Consider the following 17181-nt stretch of genomic DNA (forward strand, 5'->3'; position numbering starts at 1 on the left):
TCTCTGTAGCTCCTCTAGAGTTCCTATGGCTCTCTTGACTGCTTATCTCATTGATTCTCTCCTTGCTTGGCTTATCGGTTAATATGGACAGGCATATCCTGATAGATTTGTTGTATACGGGTTTTTTAAACAAACGGAGTGTATGTGACACTGCAAAACAGTAGGAGGACTGACACTTGGAAGATGATGAAATTGCTTTTAATTTTCAGCCAAGGCTTGAAACAATACCAACAGCACATTTCTCTGCTGATAGCTCAGGTTCTCTCTTAGTTGGTGAATTGTTTGCTTTCAGCGCACTTTCAGCTTCAACACTCATGCATGTATCATCAAAGTATCCCGGCTGTCAAAGTGTTGACGTGCTACTTCTTTCCTCCGTCACGGACGTGTCTCTTAAGATGATCAGTTACATTGATGCGACTCAATTATAGCAGCACATTTCCATTTTCCAGTGAATGGGACTCTGTATTATTCAGCTGCTAATATGACTCCGCATGGCCACTGATGTCTGACGGGGTGTTTTCTGTTTTTCTGCCGGACACTTCCTTGCACTTTCAGTCAGCTCCAAGGTAAAAAGGGCCAACACTGGTCATTTTATCTGTTCTTCTTGTTTCCTGTTAGTTGCATTAGCATGCCCACAGGGGTTTCTTTTAGCACATTAAAACAGATTTGGGTTAATAATTGATGCTGCAATTTATGGACTCTAGTGCCTGAGGTTCAATTGTAAGCTTCCACTTAAAAGCAAAGCATGCCTCTCGCTCCTGCCTCTGCCTCGGAGTGCCAAGATTTATAACTTCAGACTCACGGTACGCAATTTATCGAACATGAGCGTTCAATGAAGAAAAGAAGCCAGAAGTGTCGTTTTTCACGCAACAGTCATTCGGATTAGGTTCCAGTTTTGGATTTCCCATTCACAAGTCAGCTCAAGATAATGAATAAGAATCCCTGATGTATGCTTAATGAGCTACTAATTTATTTGTGTTTGTACAAAATGCTCAGCCCTCTTTTGATAAGGAGACATCGCTTTAAATTGATGAATAATGTTAGCAACCCGTTTGATGTTGTGGGCAAAGATCTATATGATGTTAATCAATAGTATTGCTTTGGGTGATTACAGGCTGCTATGTATGCACAGGCATTGGGCTTAGCTTTAATTAAAATTCAGCAAAGAGGCTGTCAGGAATTACATGACTCATAATGTTTGCCTGCGATAGCCCTTCGTCTGCACCGTATAGAATTGAGAGTTATGCATTTCCTGTGAATGAGTCAACACAATGCCTCAGTGTTCCCTTTAATGTCTCTGTGATTAGTTCTTTCTAATTTGGCTGTAAAGGGCTGCTCAGATAAAAATTCAAGGCAGCTTTACTATTTTAGCAACAGTGGGAGTTTGTCTTTGACAGAACATCAGTGTTAGTCTGCTGATAGATGTTGCATAGATAAAAAGAGCTATCAGTGTGATGAATATTTTAAATATTCTGATGAAACTCTGAACGTCACTGAATAAGAATCAATCACTCAAGTTTACTTGTATAGTACATTTCAGCAACAAGTCACTTCGAAGTGCTTTACATAGTAGAAACACAAAAATATAATGCAGTCATAGAATGAGCCAAATGTTTTTTTATACATTCTTAATCAATATTCTCAAACAAAAAAAGCAAATGAGACTTTCTTGCTCTTAACTCAACCTAAATTAAAATAAGGTATTTTTTTTACTGTTGCAAAAGAAGACTTTACATTTTTCACACACAATGCCAAAGAAAAGAAAGGTGTCCCAAAGCATCTGAAATGATATTAAGAAAACATATGGCAATTCAGAGGCTGCAAAACAATCAATAATTATCTTGTTTCAGCAGTTTGCAACATCATAAAAAAGTTTCAAAGCCATATTTAAACGGAGATTATTCCAGAACATGCCATTCAATAAGTCAGTGCAGTTTGTGTGGACTGTGGGGGGGAAAAAAAAAAAAGAAAAACACACACACAAAGAAAGAGACGTGAAGCCCGTCAGGCTGACCTGAAGCAATGTGAGTGGTAGTTTTCCACCTGTTCCACTTGATGCACTCTGAACCCGACAAGGCTCAGTGGATGTAAACCAGTGAGGACACCTTCACTGAAAGAAAGGCAGTAAAGGTGTCCTTTACAGTGACGCGCGGTGAGGTTCATTGCTGGTGAGGCACTGACTTAAGACTTAGACACCATGCGTGTTATTGGACGTTCGGAAATTTTGCGCAGGCACACAACGCTGGGGGACAAAAAGACTAATCTTTTACATGTCATCCATATCCGTGTTAACTCTGTGAAACTTATAAATGTAGGTATTAATTTCGTGCTATGATCCACAGCAAAGTGATCTGTATTCTCCAAGCTACGCAGACTCGTTGCCATAGCAACTGACAACTATGCCACTTCATGTTTGAGGATTTAACACCAAAAAACATTCGAGAATTTTGCACACAGAACAAAACATTTAGTCTGTTGTTGTAGTACGTTTTAGGCTTAATGTTTTATTAATAAATAATTGCTGTGGTAGATTAGCTATCGCTTCTACTTTACTGAATTATTTAAACATTAAGTGTAGCCCACAAAACGCACATTTAATTAAAAAACTAAACTCTTATTGCTGTCTTACCTTTACGTGTCAATAACATCCATGCACCGGTAATTCTGCACAAAAATATCCGTTCATCCAAAGCCAAGTCTATCCTGGGCATGTCTTTTCTACTTTGTTTGAGAATCATCAAACTATCTTTAAGTAAAACTTTCAGCTCCCGTGTTGGTCTTCCTTTAGTTATCATCTCCTGCTTCAATTGAAAATCCACTTTAGAAAACTGTTTAAGTGTAGAAATGTAGTCTTTCATGTTGACGTCGGAATAGAGGAGAAAACAAATATATCGCTGTACTTTACTTATTTACTGTGTGGCTAGCTCCATGACTAGCTCGCTGTGTCTTACTCTGCAGTTGTGGAGTCACAATATCTGGGATCATGAGTGCCCCAGCGGTGAGGCAAGAGAACTGCCTGCCTCACCTCGAGTCTGTTCTCTGCCGTTTCTTATCGCTCCTCCGCACACAAAACACGATACACACAGTTGGTGACAAAAAACACTGTACATTATAAACATGAGCAAAATTATGGAAAATCTGTCCATATATTAAATGTTTTTCAGCCATTTTATTGCCGGCGTACAGACAGGACGAACATGCTGTCACATAATGGCAGCCAGTGCAGTTAGCGAGAGGTTGCGCAATCCCAGGTGAGGCTCAACTCGCTGCTGCCTCACCGGCTTCGCTTCTGAGCATTTGAATGGGGAAAATGCAAAAATTCAGCAATTTTTAAGAAAAAACTAATCAGAATTGGTTAAGCTAAGTAAAAAATAGATACTTTATAGTATAAACCACAGGGTGAAAATAGCAATAAATGATTTTATTATAATTTTTCCGTGAGGACAGCCTCCCCTGACTGGACGTCACTGGTCCTTTACTACTTTGTGTAAAATATTTTAACAGAATACAAGCATCTGAATTTCTGAGGAAATGTTTTACAGAGAATGTTGAGGTTTAATGTTTACTCTGCATGTCATGATGCCATGGGCTTTGAGTTTTCCACTTCAGTTTTTAGTTTTGTGCTCAATTTATAGCCACTAATTACATCCAGTCAAGTTATGTGTTGCGTTTCATGATCTGTCCTCAGCTACTGTATTTTTTGACAGTTTTGTTCCAGTTAAAAACTACAACATATGATATTTCTACCTACATAGGCTTGCATTTGGGTCCTTCACCATAATCAGTAAAACATGGTGGAGATTTTATCAGTTTAAGGGGCTTGTTTTTGTGCCTCTGGAATGGAACAAACCAGATGTTTTGAAGAAATAATGCACTCAAAAGATTGAGGCAATTAATCAAATGTTTAATGCCTTTGTAAATGCAAGATTCGGAGTTGGTTAAAGTTCTTAGATTTCTCAACAAAACAATAGCTAAACATGTATTTAATTGAAAAAGAAAATGTCAGTGTTTAAATTTATTGACATTATATAGCTCGTCTACAAACAACTTCTTGCTATTGTAAGTTGATGTACATTAAAAATAGGTCAAATGAAATGTAAATAAAGAATCAAACAGATATATAAATATATATAAGTCATAACTCATTAAACACATAAGCCAAAAGCTGGTTAAGAAGTATGTCTTAATTGAAAATGTTAAATGTCTGGGGTCACTTCTGATTAAAAGGGATGGAGATCATCATCTCTAGATCTTTATTTAGAGAGAAAAACTTCCAGTAGCAGCTGAGAAGTTGAGATGTCTGATTAGACCGCAATGTTTCAATAAATCAGTTAGGTATTTTGTTTTTTTTTACTTGAACTGAAACCTGAGCAACAGATAGCCAGAGTAGAAAGGCCAGTGTTGGAGTGATAGTCTCCTGCCAGGTGAGCTGCTGCATTTTGCACCTTTTGAAGGAATGACTGACAGTGCAAAGCATTGCAATAATCATAATCTAAATGACATGTTGACAGTTTTGAAGAAAAGGATTTACCTTTGATAAATTTGACAGATGACTGACGAACAGTTGAGCTTATTTTTTCATCCACCATAAAGAATTGTCAAGGCGAAAGTTAAAATTTGCAGCAAAAGGTCACTATTTGGCAAGAGGCCCAAGAACACAACTCTTTATATATTAGTTAGGTACCGTCCCTGATTTAGGGTGCTTTCACCTCAGATTTTTTGATAATTTTAAATTCAGTTCAAATCCTTAAAAAGTACTTTAATTATTCCAAAGAAAAAAAATAAAGCATTGTTGCAACTCATATTATCCAAGCTTCTTCAAACAGTTGTTTTGAATGGCTATGACTTATAGCAGGAAGGAGTTACTGTAGCAGACTGTGTTACAGCGGCTCTAAAGAAGCCTCTGGCTATAATCCTCTGATCTTTCTTCCAGAAAACTACAAAACTGCTGACATGATGATTTCTTTAAAGGCTAAAAACCCAATTTAGTTGCCTTTGACTAATAATAACTGGAAAACAGATTATTGTCTGGATTTCAACTTTTCAGTACTTATTATTCTGCCACTGTAATATGTTTCTTTTTAGCTTTGTTTAATTGTGCTATGTTTTTTTTATCTATAGCACTTTTAATGGCCTTGTTGTTGAATGTTTTTTACAAAAAAATTTGACTTCACGACTCTGTTGTGTAACACTAATGTAGAGGATGCTCACAGTTGTTCGTAATGTTCTTCATTTAATGAAGAACCATCTTTAGGGGTTCCAGAGTAGCAGCTAACTACCATTGAAAGTCTGCAGAGCTAATGAAACACTGTACAGAGGTTAAGACCAAAATTATTCAAAGGCCTTGTAGCTTTAGATTTAAAATCATTTTCTTACAATTCTATTCATTTTTGAAGAAAAAATTGAGTTTTAACATGGAATGCTGAAGTAAATTTATGTTTCTCTTTGATACATTTTTCACATTTCAGTAACCAAACTGTTCTTTTTATCGCTGATCAACTTTTTGGACTGATATTTTCATAATGTATTTCTGGGGATTAGCATCTTTGAGGTAGGAAGGCCATTTACACCCTTCTCCTGTTGATATTCCTTGCACAATCAGATCTCTGGAAATACTAGCAACATGGCTCAACTTTATTTTAAGCAAATCAGATTCACTCTTCTTGATGTTAGGTAGGCACTCAAGGGATTAAATGTTGAAATGAATCAAAAGGTAGATAACAAAGTCTTCATCTATGATTGTTCGCTGTTATGCAACCATGTGATTGTAAGATTCTCTTTTTGTACATTTCCTCCTTGTCAATGTTTTTTTTTCAGTTGAATTCTACAAAACTCTGTCACAATAAAGTTAAAATACATAAAAACCCTCCTACGACAGAAACACCTGACAATTTGACAAAATTGCGTCGCATGAAGATACAAAAGCGTTTTAATTTACCAGCAGATTGCTTGGATAAAGTCTGCAGATCGAATATTTACAGGCTGTGACCACTTACAAAGGCATTGCAACCAGACAGTAGTGTCTGACCTGTGGACAAACTAATAGAAAAAGTCAGATTGTTTGCTGGGGGATGCTCTGGTGCTGACAATAGGAAAAAAAAAAAAAAACGTGTTGAACAAGCTGCTCAGCAGGATGAACAACACCACCTAACAGAAGCTCTTCAGAATATAAAAATAAACCTACAATTCACATGTAATGTAAGATTTTTTTTATTTATTTTTTTTTTACCCCTGCTGCAGCAAGCACTGTTACATTTTGTTCATCTCAGCCTCCAGGTATAACCTTGTACAGCAACGTTCTGTGCACTGGGCAGCACATCTCTTTTGATGAATCTACCTGCCTTGATTTTAATTTTTTTTGCTTCATTCTGTAACGCATTGCTTAGCGCTGAAAAACATTGCGTGAAAAACTGAATATCACAATTTTAATTTTAAGGTTTCAGTGTGAATAGCCTAGCGAGTCGGTGGAGTTTTTTTTTCCTTTGTTAATGCTCCTATAATTATGTAGTTCTGTGCCGCTGAAGAGCGTTCTGAAAACCTGCCAGTATCTTTGTTGAATTCACAGCAAGGTGAACAGCGGTGGCTGTAGACTGTTTGAAATAACTATAAGAAGAAATAATTTAAAACCCTTGAAATTGGAAAATGAATAGTTTTTTGCACAACAGCCATGACTCATAACGCAACAACAAAGCGATAAATTTTTCAGCTTTTCTAGCATAGGGTATTTCTTTCTCAGACAAATTAATAAGCGAGAGGATGATTCATTCCCATTAGATCAGAATCGAAAGCAGGAAGCATTGAGAAATGCACCTGCTTTCAGTCCCCCCAAAAAGAAGGATTGCTGCCATTCCCTGCTCCATTTTAATTTCCTGTTTATTTCGCCCTCTGAAGCTTTGGGAGCCCTGAAAGGATTTAAATGCCCTTCAGTCTCCATGTCTTTCTCCCATTGCCTTTGATTTATAGATTTGATTTTCAGCTTGAAAGCAGGAGGGGAGAAATTCCAAAAGAATAGGGGGAAAAAAATAAAAAACACCATCGTGACACGGAGGAGCTTAAAGTGAGCACAGAGGTGGGGAAATAGGAATGATATAAAACAACCCATTGCTGGCTCCCGGAAAGAAATATGAGGAAATGTTGCAAAGCACGAAACAAAACGTGATATGCGGCAAATGAACTGGGCTCTATTCTATCCCAGAGCAGCCATAAGAAGTCCCATTCTGCTTTGTCTGTGTTGTGGTGTGCCCTGTGCTGACAGCACTCACTTTCACTTGACACTGTTGGGCGCCCATTAAATGCTACAAAACACAATCACCCCTCCCCGCAAACTCTGTAAACACAGTGTGCTCGCTGTTGCCTTCTTTCAGGAAATGCGATTCCTCAGCCGTAGATGACACTGCGGTGTGAGCAGCCTGACTTAGCGGTGACTCTTCTCATCTTCAGGCTGTATCTAAAACGAGCCATGACTAATGTACACCAGTGGGTAGCTGTGTGTGAACACACACACACACACACACACACACACACTCACTCACATATATTTATATACATATTAATCTGTATATTTGAAATAAATTCACCATTTACTGCATTATACTTTCTTACTAAAGAGAAAAACCCAGCTCTGACGAGAATCAACATAATCAACCACCCCACAAAAGAGGCACTCTTAAGTTTTTTTAAAATAAATCTTTCTTTTTCCAAGTTATCCCAAAGACTAGGTACTTTAATTCATAATGCTTAACTTTGTTACAAAACAAACCAAAGTTGTTCATGGCATCACACAGAATGAGAAAATCCAGCAAAAGAAATATCCTGAGCCTCTTGATGTGGAACTGCAGCGACGAGTGGCATCTTGGGGTCACCATGGGTCAATAAGAAACCACTCTTTTAAATCCTGGTAGCCATCTTTACCAGAGGTGCCGACAAATGTGGAACGCACTGTTCTGAGATCAGCTGGGATGGTTACGGAAGGTTTCCAGTGGACTGACAGGGGAACAGGCCTGGGGACACAGCTGCTTTTGTGACTAACAGCTCCAGCCACAGTGGTCCTGTGGGACCTCCTCCCCACTGGGACGTTAAGGGAGAAAAGGCTGGGGCGAAGTGACAGGAGGGATCCTTGATGGCACGTACCTTCCTGAGCACTAAACCCGAGGGATTACTGTCAGACTGCACTCTTCGCTTCGGCCAGAATGGGGGGAACAGTTTAACTTGAACTTCTTTTAATTGTGTCCTGCCTCCAGCTAAAGTAGGTGACATAAGGCTCAGGAGGCAGTCTCTAATCAAGCTTATAGCTTTTCCAGAAAGGCGGTGATTTATCGTTCCACCTTATGTGATATCCATGTGCAGTAATTGCGGTGCCGTTAATTTCCGCCTAATGAGTGCGGGAAATTAATTCATGTTCCTGATGAATTGCGAGGCGACAAGTGCTCGCGCTAAACACATTCTTTTTTCAAAATGCGGGCGCGTGTACCTTTGTGCTCAATTTCTTAACTCTGGAGGAAAACTGCAGGGGCACTTGTTTGAAATAAGCAGCCCTGTCCTCCACCGCACCGCAACTCCATATGGTAATGAGCTGTGCAAGATGGAAAAAAAAATATGTCCCCCCCCTCCATCACACACAGCACTGCAGCTTATTTGACAAGCAAGGGCGTAATCTACTCATACAGTTTTAATGACGACAACAGCAGCGCTTTTTCAAATGCTCAGAGCTCACATGAAATATGGAACAATGGTCTTGATTGTCCAATAATACGGCTGGCTTTTAAGAAAAGTAGAATAATTTCATGAGGGGTTTGTGCATAACAAATGCGTTGGAACACAAAGTCGTCGTGGAGTGACCAGGCAACAAAAGCATAAATCAAAATGAGCAACAAATTAGCAGGCTTGCCAACCACAGAGAAAGGATTTATGAGGTTATGTCTATCTGCAGAGAATATTGTGTCCATTAACTGGAATGTTTTAATCCAGCAAAATTGGCTCATTCCGACATGCCGACATTTAACACTTGTCATAGTTTGTAACTAAAGGAAGCCTGAACTGACCGAGGGGAAGAGGAAAGGTTTGTGGGGTTGGGGGGTGGGGTTAAGCGCAAACAAAAAGTTACGTTTCATTTGAAGTCACAGTGTGTACTCAAAAAAAAAGCCTTTTATTACTGGACAATGTTTACTGTGGGACCGGCTTCCCACAAACTCATTGTTGAATAGAAATGGAAATCATAGATCAAAACAGTTGAGCTGGACACGTTTTTTTTTTTTTTTTTCCTGAGAAAGCATCTTGATTTGTTATGAAAGTGAAGGTTTTATCTTTTGTTATGTTTCTGATTTGTTTGGAAGGAACAACTGTGACTTCCGAGGAAAAAGGATGGAAGGATCCCTGCCATATTTCAATTGCAGAAACGAAAAACAAGATTGTCTCAATTTGAGGGAAAAAAAACGTGACCACCCGACAAGGATTTATTAGTAGTTATTAGTTTGCTGTCACTCAGAAGTTGTTTCATGGCGTTTTAGTAACAAATGGGTCATCCTCTCATAGTTATTGGCTTCCTTGTTGAAAGTTTGATGAGAAGATCAATGTCAAATATTAATGCTTAACACTGAAAGCTAAATTAAAGCTTTTTCTCAGAACCTTCCACTTTTCTCATTTGATCCCCTCCAGTAAAGCTTCAGAAGAGAATACAGACACCAATCAATGTCGGGCTTAGATGGTTTAGCGTTAACCCTTTCCTGCTGTGATGATTTATCAAGCATTCCAAATTATCCTGGCTGAAAAAAATGTTCAACACATCTCGGACTGTGTAATTAACACACAGGAATGGGGTTTGCTCATGTGTTTGCAGAGAAATGGCCCCAACCGAAGCAGTTATCCTTCAGGAAAATCCAATAAATGTGTCCTTCAGCTGGCAGAATCCGGGTCGTCGCTGCATGTTTATTAACTCTGTGGCTGAGGTGGCTTACATAATTACTAGAAATATAAGAGTCTTCAGGTCTCACTATACCATTCAGAGGAACTGTTTCTTTGTTGATTTTGCTGCAATGAATAACAATAAAAAAAAAATTGTTTTGACTAAATAAAAAAAAATCCTCATTATTATTTATATACCTTTGTACGCTATCAAATTGGGTGTTTCTGTAATGACCCACCACCTACCCAGAAACACCATTCTCTTATTCTGATAATAAGCTAATGTAAAGATGTTTTTTTTAGGTTATGGTTGCCTGGCAACCTTGCCTTATTAGGTCTCTAGGAAGCTTCTTCACACAGAAAGACATTGCCCTGAACCTAAAATAACTATATTTCACTGTCTTTACACTTTGTTAATGATGGTCAATAATTAGTCTGAACTATTAATTCAGTTTTCTTTTTTCTCCTCTAAACTGGGCCAGGTGCTAAAAGCCTCAGAGGTCTGAATATTCGGCATGGATTGGAGTAAATAACACCTTTCTACTCTTATGAACTACTCAAATCACTATTGCTCTACATCCACACCTATTCATTCATACCTGAAGTTGCATGCGACTCTCCATTTCTTGTATTGCCCAATATTGCTTGTGACATTTGAGGGGGAACTGACACAAACCTTTTCAATTTTTAGGCAACAACTCTTTTTAAACTAAGCTTCAAAGCTTAGAGCCTTATATACTGCATGCAGTGCTGTGGATGCAAAGTGAGAATAGACAAATAATTCCATTATAAAAAATTACTAAAGGTGAAACCTCCTATAAGCAGAACCTATCTATAAGACAAAGGCATCTGAGTGAGAGAATGTTGGCCTGAGGGCCCGAGAACCTATAGTCTCAGAACAAACGTCTTAGTGTCTCGGATCATTAAAAAGGACACATAAAATTTTTTTAAGAGATGTTTGCTCAGCACTCCACTGCAAAAACAGAGTAGGAAAAAAACAAGACCCAAAGCCTGAAAGACTTGCATCAGTCTTTAACTGTGCTAATTGGGGGAGGGGTTGCAACTCCTACATCAGGCTTTTCTGCTTCACGTATTCCACAGATCAACGCTCCAAGCACCACATGTCCAGCTATTATGGCCCTTGGCATTATTTAATCGAGAAATGTATGGACATTTTTAATCGAGAATACTGGACATTTTTACCCATAGGCTTAGTTGGATCTTTTGATGTGATCAGAAATCTTCCCTTACAGCCATAACAACTTTTCAAAGACATTTAGGCATCAATAAACATCTTTATGTCATGATTCTTTTACCTTTCACTTCTCAGCCGTGTTTACGTGCTTTTTCGATGTAAGGCAAAGTTCAAAGTCTTCTTTATGTCTTCTCGGTAACATTTTGCCTGAGGGGAGTAGGGCTTTTCAAACAAGTTGGACTTGGAGGGTTGCAGGAAAAGCGTAACAAAATCACCACATGACCTTTCAAATAATGTGTCATAAATGTGAAAGTAAAGCATTTAAAAAAAAAAGCAATGCAGAATGTCGTAATGCAAATCTACTGGAGTCAGATTTTGACACCTGCAAATAGCATGCTCTTGGAGTGCAGGGGGCGCTGTTAAAGACTTTCTGTAACTGTGTGGTGATGTCAGTCAACTTCTTGTGCTTTCTATTAGACCAGCAGCTTATCAACAACTGAGAGGAAGTAGTTAGATAAGCTCACGATGAAGGTCAACTCTCTTGTGGGACATGAAACTGCTGCATTCCTTTAGAGCTCCTTTAGTAGCGCATCCTTAATGTGCAGTCTTTTTTACTCTCTGTGTTTGTCTTTATAGTTTTACCTTGGTGTTAATCTACTTGGCCCCTTTGACTTGTCCGTCACTTTGCTGCAAGTAAGCCTCAATTTCCCCACTAAGGGATGTTGCAGAAACAATTAATTGCCAAGCAGTGTCAGGTGAAAATCAATCAATTGGAAGGTTATTGAAAGATTGGAAGGTTATCCAGCTTTCATGTCACTTTTCTATATGCCTCTGGGCAAGACACTTAACCCCAAGATGCCAACCAATCTGGGTATTGGTGTATCAGTGAGGGTGTTTGTGAGGGTGAATGTGAGAAAAGCACTTTGATGATCGGTATGACTGGAAAGTTGCAATATAAATTCATTTAATTTTTCTTATCTGCAGCAAGTAGTTTTCAGTTGATTAATGGGATTTCTTCTAAAATTTTAATAGACTGTTAGATTTTTCAAGTTGATTCAATCAAAATAGATCCGCTCAGTAATCAAATATATTTCACTGACAAGTTAAATCAATTTACATTTTGATGATCAACAAAATTTAGTTTTTAATCTTCACTACATGGCTCCACTGCTTATGTTGTTCACATTCCACTAACAGGACAGTAAGTAACTTGATTGTACACTACATTTACTTCTAGAAGAAACACCACTCCATTTGGAGAAATGATGAGCATAAAATGATTTGTTTTATGACATGACAATGATGAATGCCAGTGACCTAATGATCAACTAATAGAAGCAAGGCAGCAGTACATGGGAGATTTTCACAGAACCAGAATCCTTTAAAAGAACTAAAAGATTCATGGCTGACTTGAAAACGTGCTGCTCCACCTGCCAAAAGGTGTGTTGGTGGCAATCATTCATTTTATTACAGAATGGCTATTTCCGATGGAAATATATTTATTTATTCAAGCCTGTACACTTTTTATAGATTACCTTCTTCTCCTCTGCCTTCACCCAGGACCATCATATAATCCCCACCTACACAGAAACAAGCCAAAGGAGGGGCTGCAGTGAGTCATTCACCAAGACTTGGGATAAAGTTTCCTCTATCACAACGAATCGAGAAAACACAAAAGATGCAAGGGGAGAAAAAAAAATCCCAGCAGCAGAAACCGCCCCTAATTAGCAGCCACATGGGGAAAGGTGTTTGCTTTCACAGTTAAATTTGTGGTTGGAGTCCTTCTGGCTAACCAACACGGCTGCACATACTTATTATGTGTGTCCTGTGAAGCATGAAGTTAGTCATCAGTCCAAACAGCCAGCCACCTAGAAAGGGTATCTGGAACATTCCAAGACTGTGTGGGTGGGAGTTCAGCACCTTTGGTTCCTTTACTGTCACATCTCATACCTCTGATCATTATCACTGCCACCCTGGCTCCCAGCCTGAAGCTGGCACTTGTGATATCTGTGAGAAAGAAGCAGTTATGTCTGTCGTGGAGCCAACATTTTTCCTTGAATTTCCCATCTTAAGCCCCTGCATGTTCGTAAGGTGTCATATTTGTACAAACTATTATCGATGCAGGCCGCGTGGCCTTTAACTCATGACTTTCAAAGGTAAGAGGAAAAATATTCCCCCCGTTAACCACGCTGTGCACTGCAGTTATGTATTCCAGTGGTCACTTGTCCATTATCTGTATATCTTTCACATTTCACAGTGTGAATGGGTACTCGGCTCAGAGAGACAGCTTTACAGAGACATAATTAGAAGGGAGAAGCTATGACAGATGGATTACAGTCGTAACTGAGAGTGTGGAGAGTCTATCGTCTTTGCTGCAAAGCACCTGCTTTGTCTTCGGCATAAACAGCAGACGAGGTAGGAATTTGTCTTCTCATGCAGAATGCCTGTAGAATTACAATACAACCTTTTTCTCACCCCCCTCCTCCTCCCCTTACTCCTCGCCAGCCGTGACGCTGCTCACATTGATAAAGAAAAAAAAAAAACCTGTATGATTTTATTATTCCGTAGCAGATGGTAGAAAGAAAGACACGAGGTCTTGTCTGCTCGGTGACCTTCATGTTGCTAATCTAACACTGCCCCTACATTGATCCAGCGTTAACCCCTCTGCCCGAACAGAATATGCATGACTCTGAACAGGCCGGTGGCCCCCGCGTGCTTTCGAACAAATCACCCCGACATGCAATTACCGCCTGCTCCAGAGTTATTTCTTTCCCGGTCATATGGCCACCCTTTCATCTGGCTCTTGAAATTAAACAGGTTTCCGGGTTAATTAATTTGACAGACAGAGCCCATTGTGCCAAGTGTCAGCCCAAAAGAAAACCTTATTGCCTCTTGTCCTGATGGTTGACTTTTTTATTGTTCTTTGATTCGTGCTTCTTTAATGGATCACGCAGTGGCAGCCCGGTAATTGATTTAAAAAAGACAGCATCGAGCACACATTTTAGCGAACGCTTCAAACAAAAGCTTTGTCTGCTTTCTAAGAGCCTATAATTTATCTGGCGGGCTGCGTTTCAGTGTTTCCACCTTCAGCATCTGCAAATCTTGAGTGTGTTTGTGTTGTTTGGTCAGCTGTGTGAAAATAAACCTCCTGCAGGATTCGTCCTCACACTTCCCTGAGACCTGCCTCCCTCTCCTTCTGCATGAGGTGAAATTGAATTTATCTGAATATCTGCGAGCACACGCATGACACACTTGTCTACACAAAAGTGAGGTGGGAGAGTGTGAGAAGATCCAAACCGAAGTGTAATCTCGGTCTAAATCACGCGGTCTCCCAGGGGGAAAAGCCCTTCTTCCCAGGGTTAGTCAGTGAATTAAATCACGGTGAGGGCCCCATTTTTCAAAAGTAACCTTTCCGTTGACAGAATAAGTGGGAGTCGGCCTCTCACCGCACAGTCCAAGGAGTGAAATTAGTGTCGCGCGTTGCGACGCCGTTCTCTCAGGGTGTCATTTGTGGAATCTGTTGCTGCATTTTTCCTGCCCTGCCTGTCTCCATCAGCGTGCTCGCGGTGGAGGTGGCCATCTGCCTCGCTCCTCGATTATATCCCCGATTCCTGCCTTCAGCGTTCTCTTCCGAGCAGTTCCGACACCTTTAATGTATTTCTGGTCTCATGAATGTGCACAAAATCTACATCCAAAAGCACCTTATCATGCCTGAGGCTGCACATGCACAATTAGCCTGTTGAAAGATATCCATGTACCAAGTGCGGCTAATGGAGATAAATACACTACTTGGCAGGATTAGTCTTGAATTAGTTTCTATTCAATTTGATTAATTAGAAAATGTGTCCATTCAGGACTAGTCGTGTCATCGGGACAAGTTTCAGTTACAGCAGCATCACTCTGTCTAATCTTTTAATTAAACAAAGAAAAAAGAATGAAACAAGCCTTTTCATAAAAAGGGATTCTATGCCTTGTAATCATTTTTGCGATACACCAATTCACAGTGACCGCTTTTAACCTGACCTAAATTCCAAGTCTGTGGAGAATTAAAAAGATGGAACCCAGAGCAAATGTGAATATAATGTAATGTTGATAGCAGCAGATCGCGCATGAATCAAGGTTCATCACTTGATGGAATGCTGCTTTGGAAGGTCAGGAGTTTAGACCGCCTTTTGTAAGAGCAGAATCGCAAAGTCTGTTGGTCTTTCATTTTCTGGAACCTAATTAAACCTTTTAGAAAATCAATACGTCTATATTTCTTATACTAACTGGCCATTATCTGCAGCTCAAACATGAATGAGCAAAATCTGTAAATATTTTTGACTTCATATACAGTGGTATGTACAAGCATTCTTACATGTGCCTGCATAAAGTAGCATGCAATTGTGAAATGTTAGAATAGTTTTCAAAAATCTTCACATAAAAATATGGAAAGTGTATTATTCTAATAATCAGTCTCTATATTTTTTTTACATTTTGTTTATCATATTATGGAACTAGATTCTCGTTCTCAATTTTTTTCAAAAGTGTCCAACTATTTATAACTGCGCTATATACTTCTTAATAAATCTTCTTACAATAACGCTGCTGCCATGTTTTAACACCTGCAGCCTTATAAATATAATTGTGTGCTGTAGCTGGTTTAAAAGTGGCCAGTTACTAAAGTTACTTGGAACTGAAAGCTTAAACACAACTATTGCACTTACCAAGTATATAATTAGCACTTTTCTCACATAACCCACTGAGCATGTACTCATTAGCAGAGCCTAGCATTGATTATTATTGTCATTCTGCATATTAGATTTACTTTGAGTAGCAAGAAGAAAGTACCTTTTTTAATTATTGCTTCAAATTGCCAAGTGAGTCCCTGGCTAATGCAAATTATCATAATCTGCTTTTGGTAAAACAACCATCTGTGCAATTAAATAGTTTGTTGATGGCAGTGTTCTGTCAGTGGGATGCGAGGTTTCCTTGCTCCTGGAGGTGTGGTTTGTTATCAGTGAGTGTGCCAACACCGTGATGCATGTGTGCACAGAGGATAAGAAAAGTCTACATGCCTCTGTTGAAACGCCAGGTTTTGGTGGTGAAAAAAATGTTGAAATGATAACTTATTTAGAACTTTCTCCTTTTTATCCTGTACAATTCAACCGAAAAACAAACAATTCTACTACAAGGGAAAATGTCAGGTACGGACACATACCCGGAAACCCATCCATCTGTCCGGCCGTTCGTCATTCAACCATCTGCCCATCTGCTTATCTTTGCAGGGTCACCAAGGGGGCTGATGTGCCCAGCAGACATCCATCACAGTGCAACACAGAGACACACTGCCCACCATCATACCCACATTGACTTTTGGCGGTGGAAGCAGCATGGTCAGGGATTATACCCAGAATGAAATCCAAGTCAAAAGATTCATCTTTGATCTAAAACCCTCAGGTTTTTGCTAGAAAAGTGAAGATTAATTTTAGTTTTCAGCAAAACACTGACTCCAAACATACCACCAAATCAACAAAAGAATAAAGACATGAGAAAAAAAAAAGTGTGGAATGGAGCAGAATTTTTTTTATTTAAAAAACAATTCTGGCTTCCGTCACAGTCTGTGCTTTCTACTCGGACTGTATCTGGTCGATTTTTGACCAGGCCAATCAGCGAACACAAGGTGAAGTTGTGACCGATGACGTTGATTTTCTGCGACGTTTTAAAATTGTAGTCTGCCTGGAGTTTTAACAATGGCAGCGGAGGAAGTAAACAAAGCCATTCAGACCACGTTGGCCACGCTTCCAAATATTAACTTCAACAGCCGCGTCGTTCAGCTTGGAACTTCTCCATTTGCAGTGGACAATGTTTGTTTACAGTGCGGGCAATCTCTGGCAAGTTTCTTACCGTTTGTCTTGGGCAAACTTTACCATCCATCCATCCATCCATTTTCTTTACACCCTTATCCCTTAGTGGGGTCGGGAGGGGTGCTGGTGCCTATCTCCAGCAAACGTTCCGGGCGAAAAGTGGGGTCCAAACTTTACCAGTTGAATAAAATTTAAAACCTCAACACAGTCCGCGCCTCGGTGAAGCAATCATTTCTCAAC

General features: G+C 39.4%; 1 protein-coding gene across 1 annotated transcript in view; it reads left to right on the forward strand.

Annotated features, from left to right (window-relative positions):
- The window catches only part of LOC103467507 (metabotropic glutamate receptor 7-like), a 166336-nt gene that overhangs the window by 39206 nt on the left and 109949 nt on the right, over positions 1 to 17181 (forward strand). The gene's annotated exons all lie outside the window — the stretch shown is intronic.

This window comes from Poecilia reticulata, chromosome 7, assembly GCF_904066995.2.
Source record: "Poecilia reticulata chromosome 7, P_reticulata-male-v2, whole genome shotgun sequence".
Taxonomy (NCBI): Eukaryota; Metazoa; Chordata; class Actinopteri; order Cyprinodontiformes; family Poeciliidae; genus Poecilia; species Poecilia reticulata.